At 40.6% G+C, this 13,698-nt stretch overlaps 1 protein-coding gene across 5 annotated transcripts in view; it reads right to left on the minus strand.

The window, feature by feature from the left end:
- The window catches only part of DCAF1 (DDB1 and CUL4 associated factor 1), a 106,834-nt gene that overhangs the window by 19,539 nt on the left and 73,597 nt on the right, over window positions 1–13,698 (minus strand). Inside the window, exon 23 of one of the 5 annotated variants that reach the window (XR_012159884.1) lies at window positions 10,616–10,835. The exons of the other annotated variants lie outside the window; for them this stretch is intronic. The gene's annotated coding sequence lies outside the window, so the exon portion shown is untranslated. The remainder of the gene's footprint in view (window positions 1–10,615; window positions 10,836–13,698) is intronic. 5 annotated transcript variants of the gene reach the window in all.

Here is a 13,698-nt window from a genome sequence, read left to right on the forward strand (position 1 = left end):
CATGACATGAGTTGAATTATGGAACAAAGTTTCTGCAGGAGGACACTACCACCTGAAAAAAAGAAAAGGAGTACTTGTGGCACTTTAGAGACTAACAAATTTAACGAAAGCTTATGCTCAAATAAATTTGTTCGTCTCTAAGGTGCCACAAGTCCTCCTTTTCTTTTTACGGATACAGACTAACACGGCTGCTACTCTGAAACTACCACCTGACTGTTTGATACAAGACAGTATTCCACATCCTCTCTAGACAACTATTTGTCCAGATCTGATATGGCGCCTGATTGTCTATATGTATTTTGTGTACACACACACACACACACACACACACTCTAAGACTGAGGGTAAAGTTGAGTTTTAGCATTTCTCTGCTGCAAGTTTTAAAGAATATAAGCATATAAAGCAACCCATCATATGTAGTAGAAGTTGCCCTGTTATCTCTTAAAGCTGCATATCACAGAGCAGCAATGATTGAGAAGCGACTTCCATTGAACAGACCAGATCCTAAGCTAGTGTAAATTAACACATCTCCACTGACTTCAGTGGAGCTAACCTGATTTACACTAGTGGAGATCTGACCCAATGTGTTTTCTGCACTTCCCACGCTTGAAGGACTAAATGCCCTTTGGTTTGCACGTCATTAAGGAGTGTTATACTTGTTTGATCCCTCCTCTTCTAGAGGCATCAAATAAACAAAGGGGACCCGTTATCAGGATTGTTTTCACGAACAGGGAAGCCAGCTTTACACACAGATTGACACAAGGGTCTGATTCTCATTATCTGGAAGGCAGTTGAGCAGAAGAAGTGACCTACAGATGCTTGCTTTGACACCAACTCTTTCCAAAGATTTGATGGGCTTTGATCTGGCACAGATATTTCTGATTCAAGAAAAGAGCTTCCCATTCCCCCAGTGCACTGATGAGGAGTCTGATCAGCACAACAAACTATCAAGAGAAATTTAAACTCAAAAGATTGGTTCATGACCCACCATCTCCAAATATATAGGAAATTGTAGAAACGACATATTTTGGTCTACGTGTTAGATTTCAGTCTTTGGGGATTTATAATTACCATTCTTCCCTTATAAACTGTGGGCTGTCGTGTACTTCATCTGCACATCTACCAATGTGATATATGCCATCATGTGCCAACAATGTCCCTCTGCCATGTACATTGGCCAAACCGGACAATCTCTACGCAAAAGAATAAATGGACACAAACCATCCATCAAGAATTATAGCATTCAAAAACCAGTCGGAGAACACTTCAACCTCCCTGGTCACTCAGTTTCAGACCTAAAAGTTACAATTCTCCAATAAAAAAACTTCAAAAACAGACTCCAACGAGAAACTGCAGAATTGGAATTAATTTACAAACTGGACACCATTAAATTAGGCTTGAATAAAGACTGGGAGTGGATGGGTCATTACACAAAGTAAAACTATTTCCCCATGCTAATTTCTTTTCCCCCTACTGTTACTCTCACCTTCTTGTCAACTGTTTGGAATGGGCCATCCTGATTATCACTACAAAAGGTTTTTTTTCGCCTAATGCTAATAGCCCACCTTAATTAATTGGTCTCATTACAGTTGGTATGAGAACACCCATTTTTTCATGTTCTCTGTGTATATATATATATATCTTCCTACTGTATTTTCCACTGCATGCATCCGATGAAGTGGGTTTTAGCCCACGAAAGCTTATGTTCAAATAAATTTGTTAGTCTCTAAGGTGCCACAAATCCTCCTCATTTTTTTTTGCTGATACAGACTCACACGGCTGCCACTCTGAATCCTTACAAGGTGTCTCTTCCCTCCATTAATGAGCCTTAGCAAATTAAACGGCATTACAACAAGGCTTCAACAGTTAGAATTCCCTTCTTCACCACAATAGGTACTTTCGTTTATAAAAATAGGCCAGGCTTTCCTCATCATCCCATTCCCAAACAGCTTGTGGTACCAAACAAGTCTGTTGCTTAGTGGCTCATACAGAAGGTAAGGAGTACATGAGGACTAACATACAGCAGCTTGTTTTACTGTCACTAAAAAAACACTTTCTGTACTATATTTTCCTGTGAGAATTTTTAAAGTCTGGAAACACTTTCACAACGATTGGATGTCCAGAACCCAAATGAGATTCCTTAGTGGGAGGAGGAGGAAGAGGATATAGTCTCTCAGGCTTACATGTTTAGATTCTGGTTTTGAAATCAAATCAGAAGATCTCTCAAGCCTTTTTGTATGCTTGCTGCTGGGTTTGCATTCCTCAGACAACTTCATTTTGGGGATTACAGTATATAAATCTGTGTTTTAGGCTTTGAAATAGTTTCAGCTGTTACCACAAAATAAGTTCTGATCTGTAATTTTTTGTCCACTTCTCCTTGTTCTGGAAATAAATTTGGAAATAATTTGGAGTCTGAATAAATCACATTTTGTATTCTATTACTCAATTGTGAATCCTCTGTTGGGGGTTGTTGTCTTAATACTTGGAAGTAAGAATCATCCCTCATCCTGGAAATTATGCCTCATGAGGCCAGAGGAATAAAATAGCGGTGGAACTTTTCCACCCGCCTCTATCTTGCCTTTCATATTTAATTCACATCTCACTATTCCTATTTCACACTTCAGGAAGTCTTCAATTATCTGCCAGTCACTACCTACTCTATGCATTCATGTTTGATTCAGAAGGGTCTATACATTTCTTTTCTGATCCAATTTCAAAGGTTTTTGCCCACCCTCTCTCTAGGCCTCTAGAACATTATATTCCCCCCTATCGGCCCCCACCCCCGTTTTTTAAAGGAAGTTCCTTTTTCCTACAGTCTCAATTACTTTGGTAAGTCTACCCATTTCTTACACACAGACATCTTACTGGTTTTCTCTCTCCAGATTGTTCCTGTGGAAAAGCAAGCTCACTTTCAGCAATGCGAACCTTTCTAGAAGGTCAGTATTCTATTGGTATCCGCCTCTTTTCCTGATACCAAAGGATTTTGTTTTCCGTACTCATCCAAAGGGTTGAACAAAGAATGTTTTACTCCAGAGGAGGAAACCTCTCCCCATGTTAGTAAGTTATCTTGCTCCACAGGCAAGCTATGCTTTATTCTTCTGACAGCTCAACACTCTGCTGCCAAAGCCGTAGGCAGCTCCACGTCCCTCTGTAACTGTCTCTCAAGGAGAGACAACTTCTGGTTTTCAGCTGTTGGAGCTGTTACCTAATTTCCTCCCCAACCCCATTTTTTAGCCCCCCTAAACACTATATAGCGGTGAATGCTTAGTGATAGCAATTTTCATTCTGTCTTATTCATGTCATGACATCACCACATTTCCCTAACTAGCTACACTTTGCCCCCCCCCTTTTCCCTCCCTACTCCAAATCTGAACTTATACCTATTATCTCCATGACGTAACATTCACTCTAGGCATCAGAGTCCTCCGTAACATGTGGCTACCCCTGCTTTCACCTTTACAGCTAGTTTGGTGTTGGAGCTTAACTTCTTTGTGGGGTAAATGATGTGATTCAGGAAAAGACACAGAGCTCTGGCTATGTGTATTAGTACATGTAATGAGTAAGGATTCTTACCATAGGCTTCTATGCAGATGGAGAGGACATGGACAGACGTAATACAGGGAGTACAGCAAACACAGCATACAATATGTCACAGATGCAAAAATGGAGCGAAGAGATAAAACACAGTTATTCTCTTATTCTGTAAGAGCATCCTTAGCCAGTTTAACAATAACCACAGATCTACAGTAAATAAAGAGGTTACCATTACACCTTTTTAACAAGTCAGCTAGACAAGACCTTGGAAATATTAGTCTAGTCTCAGAAAGATTGGCATCATGCTTTGTTATGGCTCAGTGTTTAATCATCAATACCATTTACTTTACATGTGAAACGTGTTTGGTCACACACGGCCATATAGTTTGTCTACATACCATAATTTTTTTAAGAATAAAGGGATTAAGAATAATCAATTTAAATAGAAACCATTGTTTCCTTAACTGTCTGTAAATAGCACAGTTAAGGCAATTTTTCCATCAATGGGAAGAGTATTTGTTGCTGTTTTTTATATATAAACTTGATTAAAGGTTAAAACTGTATCACCTCAAAATAATCAATACAATAATCAGCTATTGTGCGGTTTTATTACAGAAAAGGTCAAGGCAGCTAACTGGCCAGGTAGACTTCAACCCTTAAGATCTAAGAGTTAAGATTGCAAGTGTTCTCCATTTTCAAGCCTGGCCAGTTTCCAGGGGTTTGCTGAGGCTCACAGGAAGTTCTTGTTGAAGGGGATGGAGAGGAACAGAATCTGGGGAAAGACTCTTGAAAAGGATCCATCGCACCCTGATGTGTTTCCACCCTGCCAGGAACATCTCTGATTGGCTCTCCTACTCTACCCCTTTTCCCTGTACAGCTAGTTCCATTTCCCTCCTCTCACACAAGTCAGAAATTGGAGAGGAAGGGAGAAGACAGACCTCAGAGCCACCAGCAGCAGCTTCCACCAACGCAGGGCATGCCACAGACCCCTGAGTGGATCTGTGCTGAAGAGACCGCTGAACCAGAGCAACAGGTTCTCTACCCAATTGGGGAATGAGAGCATCTCTACCTGCTGCCCTCCCTCAGCTAAGAATCCTCTGGTGGAGTATATTTCTCCTTATGCGGTAAAGACAAACTCAGATGGAAACCAAGCAGGTTGTGTGGGGCTTATCAAAACACCACTATCCAACAATGCTACTGCTCTCTGGATGATCATTTATAATCAGCTAGTTACCTCCAACTTAAACATGGGTGTCTTAAGGTTAAATGTGAAGCTGTACGGTAAAGTCCAGTTTTCTTGCCAAATTTCCTTACTATTCTGAAATATTTTTATATGGTAGGATAATTGCCCGGAACAACAGATTTCCTCCCAATTCTGAAATTCACTGTCCTCACTGAGAATGCATCTGAAGCATCATGTGGCAGTCATTGCACACCGTACTGCAGTTGGTAAATGGGTAACAAGATGCCTATTATATCCATAGATGTCCTTTATTGGAGTGCCCAGAAGTACTACTAGGTGTCCAGCGGTAGATGTTGCTGTATCCCTGGAATTTCTATAATCTATTAAATTACTCTCCCTCCCTCTGAATTGGAGCCCTGTATGGGACTTGTGCAGAGTCCTGCAGAGGGATTGGGATCCCGCAGGTCCCTCAGGACCCACTGCCTTAATAGCAGGAGTGGGTCAGAGCGGGTATTGCAGGGTCAGAGTGGGATATAAAATAGTCCTGTGCAGGGCTCTACTCTGAATTATTACCCATATGTTCTTAAATATGTCCATCCCTCTGGTACCCATATGCCAGAACAGCAGCATTTGCAAACACTGTCAATTTGGCAGTAGTTTGACTTTCCCACCATAGATGGAAGCATGTTCCCTTATTTCCACAATCTAGTTCCTGGTTTAAATTTTTTACTGCAACTGCTATAGCTTTTCCTGTTTTACATCACAGCTGCTTTGGAGTTGCAGGAATATCCTCTGGGCTATCTGGAGGCATCAACCTTTGATTTTGTGACTGAAAAGCCAGAACATTCTTTTTTTCATTTCTGTTTTCAGCGGGGAAACTGCACTCTATGATATTAGAGCTAGAGATTTAAGAAGTCTCAAGTATTGTACAGTAATTTCCTCTGTCTGTACCAGAGGGCTGCCATCTTCTGAAATTACAGCATAGTTCAGAGATGGATGCTAGCAACTCATACCAAGAACTAACAGAAATTCTTGTTGGCATGCAAAGATGTAGCAAAGGTGAGCGTGTTGCTAAACACTATCCTTTTAATCCATTACAGGTTGCCCTTCCCTAAGCCCATGTCTGTCACAAAGAGATCTTCAATCGAAGCCATCCCATTGCTAGCCTCATGGCTGAAGTCTAGTTTAAGACAGCCCTGTTAAGATACACGATCACAATGTATGATAATGTCAGTTCGAGGCCTCTATTCAGCGAAGCTCTCTCCCAGAAACTATTGTCCTGTAATCCAGTGCCGGAGTTCACATTACACCTTATCTTGCAAGATTATAAGCTCCTCTTATTACGAGTTGAGAACCATCAACTCCCACTGACTTAAAAAAGAAATTGAGGGCACTCAGCACCTTGCAGAATTCGTGGGTTCTTAAACATGTCTGCTGATTTGGATGGAAGTTTTTCAGCAAGGATCAACATGAAAACTACAGGCTTCTCTCTAACAGCAATGGGTTTAGCATAGGATTTTTGCTGTAGACAAAGGGGAAACAGTCCTAAATAAACACACACAACATAACCGGAATCACAAGTGGCAGAATGTGAGCTGATAATGGAAAAAATAATGCTATGAAACCACCACAAGCACTGAAAATCCAGCAGCTACAATTTCAGTTAGTGCAGAAGAGACATTTCATTGGCAGGATCCAATCTGCAAACCTAAAACAAGTCTCCCTCTAATCTAGATTTACAGAAATTTGTAAAAATTTCTATTGCGTTATACCAGGGGCGGGCAAACTTTTTGGCCTGAAGGCCACATCGGGTTTCCAAAATTGTATGGAGGGCTGGTTAGGGGAGGCTGTCTCCCCCCCAAACAGCCAGGTGTGGCCCGGCCCCCACCTCCTATCTGACCCTCCCACTTCTCGCCCCGACAGCTCCCCCGGGACTCCTGCCCCATCCAACCCGCCCTGTTCCCTGTCCCCTGCTGGCCCCCATCCACCACCCCCTGCTCCCTGACCACCCCCGGACCCCCAACCCCTGACTGCCCCCTGCCACCCCATCCAACTGCCCCATCTCATTCCTGACTGCCCCCTGGGACCTTTGCCCCATCCAACCCCCTGTTCCCCACCCTCTGACCCCCCCCCGATCCCTATCCACACCCTTGATCACACCCCTGAACTCCCCTGCCTTCTATCCAACCCCCCCTTACTGCACTGCCCAGAGCACCGGTGGCTGGCGGTGTGACAGCCACGCTGCCCAGAGCGCCGGGTCAGGCCACGGCTCTGCAACTGTGCTGCCTGACCGCCCAGAGCATTGTGCCAGCGGTGCGGCGCACTGAGGCTGCGGGGGAGGGGAAACAGCAGGAGAGGGGCTGGGGACTAACCTCCCAGGCCAGGAGCTCAGGGGCTGGGCAGAAGGGGCCCGTGGGCCGGATGTGGCCCGCAGGCCGTAGTTTGCCCACCTCTGCGTTATACTGTAAAAGGTGAATGTCTCAAAAACCAGTATAATTTAAACTTGAATGACATTTACCAATTCTCTCAGAACAAATCCATATAACTACAGAGTATAAATAGATTTCCTCTATAATTTTAAATAGAGGATTCCACATTTTTCTACTGCAATTAATGAAAGGGTGAGAGGAAGATATTGGATAGATTACCATTGGCTAGGGCTACAAAACATGGACATCTTAGATGTTCCTTGTCCCTGACCCTAAGCTTCCACTCAAGAGTATACATAAAGACCACAGAATTTAGGAAATATTAATGAAGTACGTAAACATTATCTCCCTAAACTCAAGATACCTTTCCCACAATCCGCAACTCAGAGAGACCTATGCTAGCAATGAGAAATCTCTCTATTCTGTAGAGATATAAAAGAAGAAAAACAGACCATGCCTTTTAACATCAGAAAAGCTAGCTAAGTTTAGGTGATGATGGCACTGAGGGAAGAGGATGTATCCAGGAGATGTTTTTAAGGCTAAATAAAACAGAGCTACACAAATACAAAAACACAAAAATAAAAAGACTGAAGACATACAGAGTTCCCTATTTGGCTAAACTAGACATTACAATAAGAATGATCCTTCCCCCAAATATTTGTTTCCGTAGGTCCACATCAGAATTTCCAGGAGTTGAATAAAAATATTCAGAAATGTCATTTGAGGAAGGTATCCACACAAAAGCAAAAGCCAAATTAGACACAGCACTCCTCCCACATAGAGAAGCTTCTATTAGATACATACTGATGTGGGAGGATGACTAAGAAAAAACAGATTTTCAACACTGATGATTAAAAAGTACATCACATTTCAAGAGCAGTCTAGGAACAGTAACAGGCTACTAAGTGTTATAACCTGCCGTTCAAGATTTCAGTCTCTGTGAACATGACAGTTTAAGTAGGGAGAGACTCTCAAAACTCATGCAACTGTGTTGGAGTACCCCAAATATTATATGTGATAATACTTACAGTTATTAATGAGTACTACTGAGGGGAAAAAAGTAATGTTTTCAATAGACAAAAATGCAAAAGCATAATAAACCAAACTTTTTGCGGTTCTACTTGTAAATAGATACATTTCAGAGAAAACACCCAGAAAGTGGAATGCTAGATAAGGAGACTGAAAATTACACAACTGTCACAAAACAGTAATGGTCCAGACCACAGACCTATTTAACTTGTAGATTTTGACTCTGCTCTCCCTTAATCCCTCCCCCACCCCCATCTCTGGCCTTTTTGACAAACCAATATTTTTGGTTAGAAGTGGGTTTTAGCCCATGAACGCTTATGCTCAAATAAATTTGTTAGTCTCTAAGGAACCACAAGTACTCCTCGTTCTTTTTCCAATATTTTTAAAGTTTTCCTCTCCTGCCAGGGTGGATCTGATTTAAATCAAATTGATTTAAATCATGATTTATATCACTAGTCAGGAAGACTCGATTTAATCATGGATTTCTACATAAAAAGTGCATTTCTTGTTGGTTGTTATAACCTTAATACACATTCTTCACAACTCAGAGATAGATGTAGGTTTCATTTTTAGAAGGTACATGCTATACATTTTTAAAGTGATTTATTTTGAAAACTTTTCAGATTAGTTTTACAGCTATATCAGAAAATGAATGATTGTTTGGTTATTTCATTTAGCAAAGGTAATTGAAGCAGATATTTATGAAGTCATTGGGAGGTGAACTATCGCCAATTCAACAGGTTAATCATTAATATTTCGAGGTTTTCTTGCCATGCTGTATTGGGAGGACAACATCACCAGACAGACATTTAAATTGTTTTATTTAACTAAAACAATGTTATATATTCTGGATTTTTTTCTTCAACAGCAAACATATAATATTTTAACAAAACAAGCATATGAATTTTTGAATTTAGTTAATATTCAAGTTTTTTAAAATCAGGTTTGTTTGTTAAAATTGCTTTTAACTAAAATAAATAAATGAAATATTAAAAAAAACCAGACTGTCAGCCAGGCAACATGAGAAACTTAAAATACTGGCTTCTGCAGTAAGTCTTCACCTTCATTTTCCTGTTTGTTCATAATCTGGAAAAGAAAAACAAGCCTTCTTGCTTTTTCAGGTCCCAAACAATTTCTCAATTTGGAATGAATTAGTCCAAGGAAAGAAAATAGTCTTTCTACACCAGCAGAAGAAGCGAGTGCTGTTAAAAGTGAGATTATCATTTCAACAGTCTCTGAATCCGAGTGTTTACGTGACTTCCACCAGTTCACTGGTGTGACTGTCTTTAAAACGTCATCAGCAAACATATTTCTTGAATGGTTCACCCTTAGCTCTGAAGTTTATTATAGTTGACATTATGGAGGGATGACTGCTGGATGTCCATGTCATAGCCAACTCCTCTTCTTCAGCAGTTAATGTTTGACCCTGGTACCGAGTAATGAGAATATTTGCAAGAAAATGAGCTGGAGACAGTGCTTGTCCCATTTGTTTTTTTAATGCTTGTAATTTAACTCTGTCATTGCATATTTCTCTTTTTAAGATCTCACTCAGTTCCTTCCAAATTTCAACAGCGTCAGCAATAAAACAGCTATTTCCCTGCATTTTGTTCAAGGCTACAGAAATAGGCTTCAGGGTACTCGGCATGTGTTCATCATTTCTCTTAAGCACAATGTTGAGAACTTTGGCTGTGACAGTGCCATCACAATTTTGTTCACAATCAATCATCAGATTAGGCCAGTTCTTGATCTAGCGCTCAAAACAGTCCACTCCTGAGTTCCATCACACGTCTTGTGGGAGAGTTAGCTTGGTTCCTCCCACTGTTTTCAGAGCAGCTGCTGCAAAGTGGTTGTTACGGAAGAATTTTGCAATTTCAACAACATTAGCCTTTATTTCTGGAACACTGAAGCCTTTGGCTAGGAGGTGCATCAAATAAGCACTGCTACCATATGTTATTAGCTTGGGACTCTTCACTCTCTTCTAAATAATTTCTTCTCATCTTGGATACATTTGCAGCATTGTCTGTGACCCAGCTGTGTACCAGACATTTGAATTTTTTTTCGAGGTTTGTTATAGCTTTTACTGCTACTTCTTGTAAGTATTCTGCTGTGTGCGCATTTCCTGATGCATCAATTGTTTCTGTAAGGAAGACATTCCCTTCTCTCTGTTGTCACACAAGCACATACAACAGGATCATTGTGGACACTGCTCCACCCATCAAGACTTAGATTAACAATTTTACCCTCTATCTAGACCTTTTGCACACTGCTCAATTTCTCTTTCATACACTTTATCCAGCAATTTGCCTGAGATATCAGCTCTGTTGGGTGGACTGTATCCTGATCTTAATGACTGACCCATGTTAATGAAGTATGGGTTCTCAGTCAAACGGAAAGAAGAGTTTATTGCATAAACAAACCGGGCAATTTTTTCATCAATTACCTCTTTTTCTAATCTGCTGGTTCTTATCACAAATTTATCGATGGTTGTTTCTGGATGATGATTTTTTTTTCTTTTTGCTAGAGGTGATATACTGTGGCTATGTGACATACATGATGTGACTGAAACACTATCACTGGCAGGTAACTCTGAAACTATAGAAAATGATGGTGATCTTGAAGTTGGATATCTTCAGAATCCTGTATGTTGAGGATGGATTCTCCTAAAGAAAATAAGTCAATGCAGTTATTTAATTATTATTACCATACTGTTCATTTAGTGTTACTCATTGCATTCACTGACACTCAGTACTACTTTAAAGGTAAGGAGTACTTGTGGCACCTTAGAGACTAACCAATTTATTTGAGCATAAGCTTTCGTGAGCTACAGCTCACTTCATCCGATGAAGCTGTAGCTCACGAAAGCTTATGCTTATGAGCTTATGCTCAAATAAATTGGTTAGTCTCTAAAGTCCAAAAGTACTCCTTTTCTTTTTGCGAATACAGACTAACATGGCTGTTACTTTAAAGGTGAAATTGTAAAAGGAAGATCTGCCTATTTCAGCTATTTATTTTTTATCACAACGACATCTAAAAGAATAGTATCAGAGTAACAACTATATTTTGTGCTCAAACATGAGAATTCAAGAATAGTCCAGAAAGAAGACAGGCAGTCCTTAAGAAAGAAGTATGAAATAAAAAAAGTTTACCAACCTGAAGATCCTGCATGTTCAGAAATGTTCCCTTCATCATCTTCAATGCAGCTTCCTCTTTAGAAGGAACACTTCTCATGATGTTGTTTCATTCGGGCTACCAGGCCTTGCATTTCTTTGTTGCATTGTTTGCATTTTGCACGCATGCCTGTCTTACCCACAGGTAGAGGAACTTCATTAAAATATTCCCAAACTGGGTCTCTTTTACGGCCTGCTGCCATTATAGGTTTTTCCTTCTAGTGAGAGAATGGTATGGTAGATCTCAAATCAATGAGGGCTACACTAAGAAAGACCTCAAGACTTCTGGAATATGCTGTTCAGTTTCACTTTTGTTTCTACTGCCTGTCCCTCCCTTCTCACATTTATCTCCAGACTTCTTCTCCTTGTCCAGATCTATTCTAACCCCAACAATCTTCTATTCATTCAACTTTTTGAAACTTTGCACTTTTAGAGAGAGGTAAGGGATTGACTTTGTGTACACAAATTTGCAGAGGGACAATAGGGTTGAAGTCTGTTATTTCTCACCTCTATATATTTATTTATTTAAAAACATTTTTTCTGTTAACAAGCATGTTATCTCTGGAGAGACAAATCCACAGTTTGAGAACTGCAAAACTAAGCATCTCTGATGATATCTTCTAAACTGAGCACTGAGTCCCACTGGGTAGATAGAAAGATTAACCTAAATAATCTATACAGATGCCTCTGGAACCCCATAAGATTGGGTCCCTAATCCATGAACTATTGGAACTCATTTATAAAACTTTTCTTATATATTACATGAATATATTGTCTCATACTATAGAATTAGAATGTATAATCTCTATTCTATGATGAGATCTTTGAGCTATAATGTATTTAATTAAAACTATCTTTAGATAGGTTTTTTCATCAAAAAGCATTTTATCAAAAAAATCCAATTTAAATTTAAAAAGATTTGATTTTTATCCACCCTTTCTCCTGCCTACTGCAGGGGGCATGTGGGCAGCACCTGAGACTCCTTCACCTTTCTCAGTGCATTCACTGCCCTCTGTACCAGTTACTCCACCGCTCCTGCCTTCTCTCTCATTACAAAAGACAGATAATGAATGAAATGAGTAAGTGTCCAGTGAAGGGAGAGGAGGGGGCCTTAGCAGGACAGTAGCCAAAAGATGTTCCAGCATCTGCATCAGTAGACCAGATGCCCACTTGTGCAGTCAAAACCTCAGGGAGTGGGGAAACCTGAAGGAGCAAGACCAGGGGAACTGCAGTGAAAGGGGAAGGAGAGAAAGGGCTCAAAGGGAAGAAAGCGTGGGGAACTGGACCCTGACAATACTGCAGAAATGGGCCTGCCACCTGCACCTAAAACTCTATTTGTCTACAGACTCAGTATGCAAATGTTATGCAAGCAAGATTGCCAGGGTTTCTGATGGGCCTTTTGATGGGCATTATGATGAACTCACATTGAAACACACTAAATGCTAATGGTCAAAGACAGTCAGTAAGGCTAGGATTTTCAAAAGAGCCCAAGGATGCCAGGCATCCAACTTTAATTGAATTTTAGTGGGATCTGGGTGTCTAATTCCCTTGGCCTCTTTTGAAACTCCCAGCTGAAGAGGCAAAGGGAAAGAAAGAAGGAATGGAAGTGTGCCAGTCAAAACATTACCTGGCTCCCCCAAATCTGAGAGAAATAGGTTAGAATGGAAGCCATATTAAATAAAGCAAGTGTTAATGCCACCTACTTGTTAGATGTGAAACTGAATTCATTTGTATATTTAGCATCAAACATTCATTATAAAGGCCTAACTAAAAAAAAGCCCACAACTTCACAATTGCCCTAACTGGCCATCAAAAACCCCTTTCTTCCTCATCTCCCCCTTACTTAATGTAGTAACTCCCAGGAAACGTATCTTAATGGTACAATACCAGAAGATTCACCTTAGATTTCCTTAATTGGGCTTGACATTCTGAAATATTCCCCTCAGCTAGGACAAGAAGGCTTTCCAGAGGTCTAATATGAAGTCTAGCACGAGTAACCTAGGCAGAAGCCCACCAGCTGCAGCAGCATTAACCTCAAATATTTTATAACAAAAACACTCAAGGATTTACAGCAGTGGAACTATGCATAAAGCAGCTAATCCATCCTTGTCACTGGGTCTGAGGGTAGCTTAAGCAGCAGCAAGTTAGTTTGATTTTACCTTCTCCCACCCCTCCCAATCAAATCACGGGAGGGGTGCAGAGAGATGCCTTGGGGGGGAGGGGGAAGTGCTGCTGCTGGCAGCTTCATTTTACGGATGCCACAATGCCCTTCTCTACTCAGAAACATCTAAAAACAGAGCCATTAGGTGACTTTGATGCTGAGATGTCATACTCTGAAGCCAAGAGGTTATCACAG

The sequence above is a fragment of the Lepidochelys kempii genome, chromosome 7 (assembly GCF_965140285.1).
Source record: "Lepidochelys kempii isolate rLepKem1 chromosome 7, rLepKem1.hap1, whole genome shotgun sequence".
Lineage (NCBI taxonomy): Eukaryota > Metazoa > Chordata > Testudines > Cheloniidae > Lepidochelys > Lepidochelys kempii.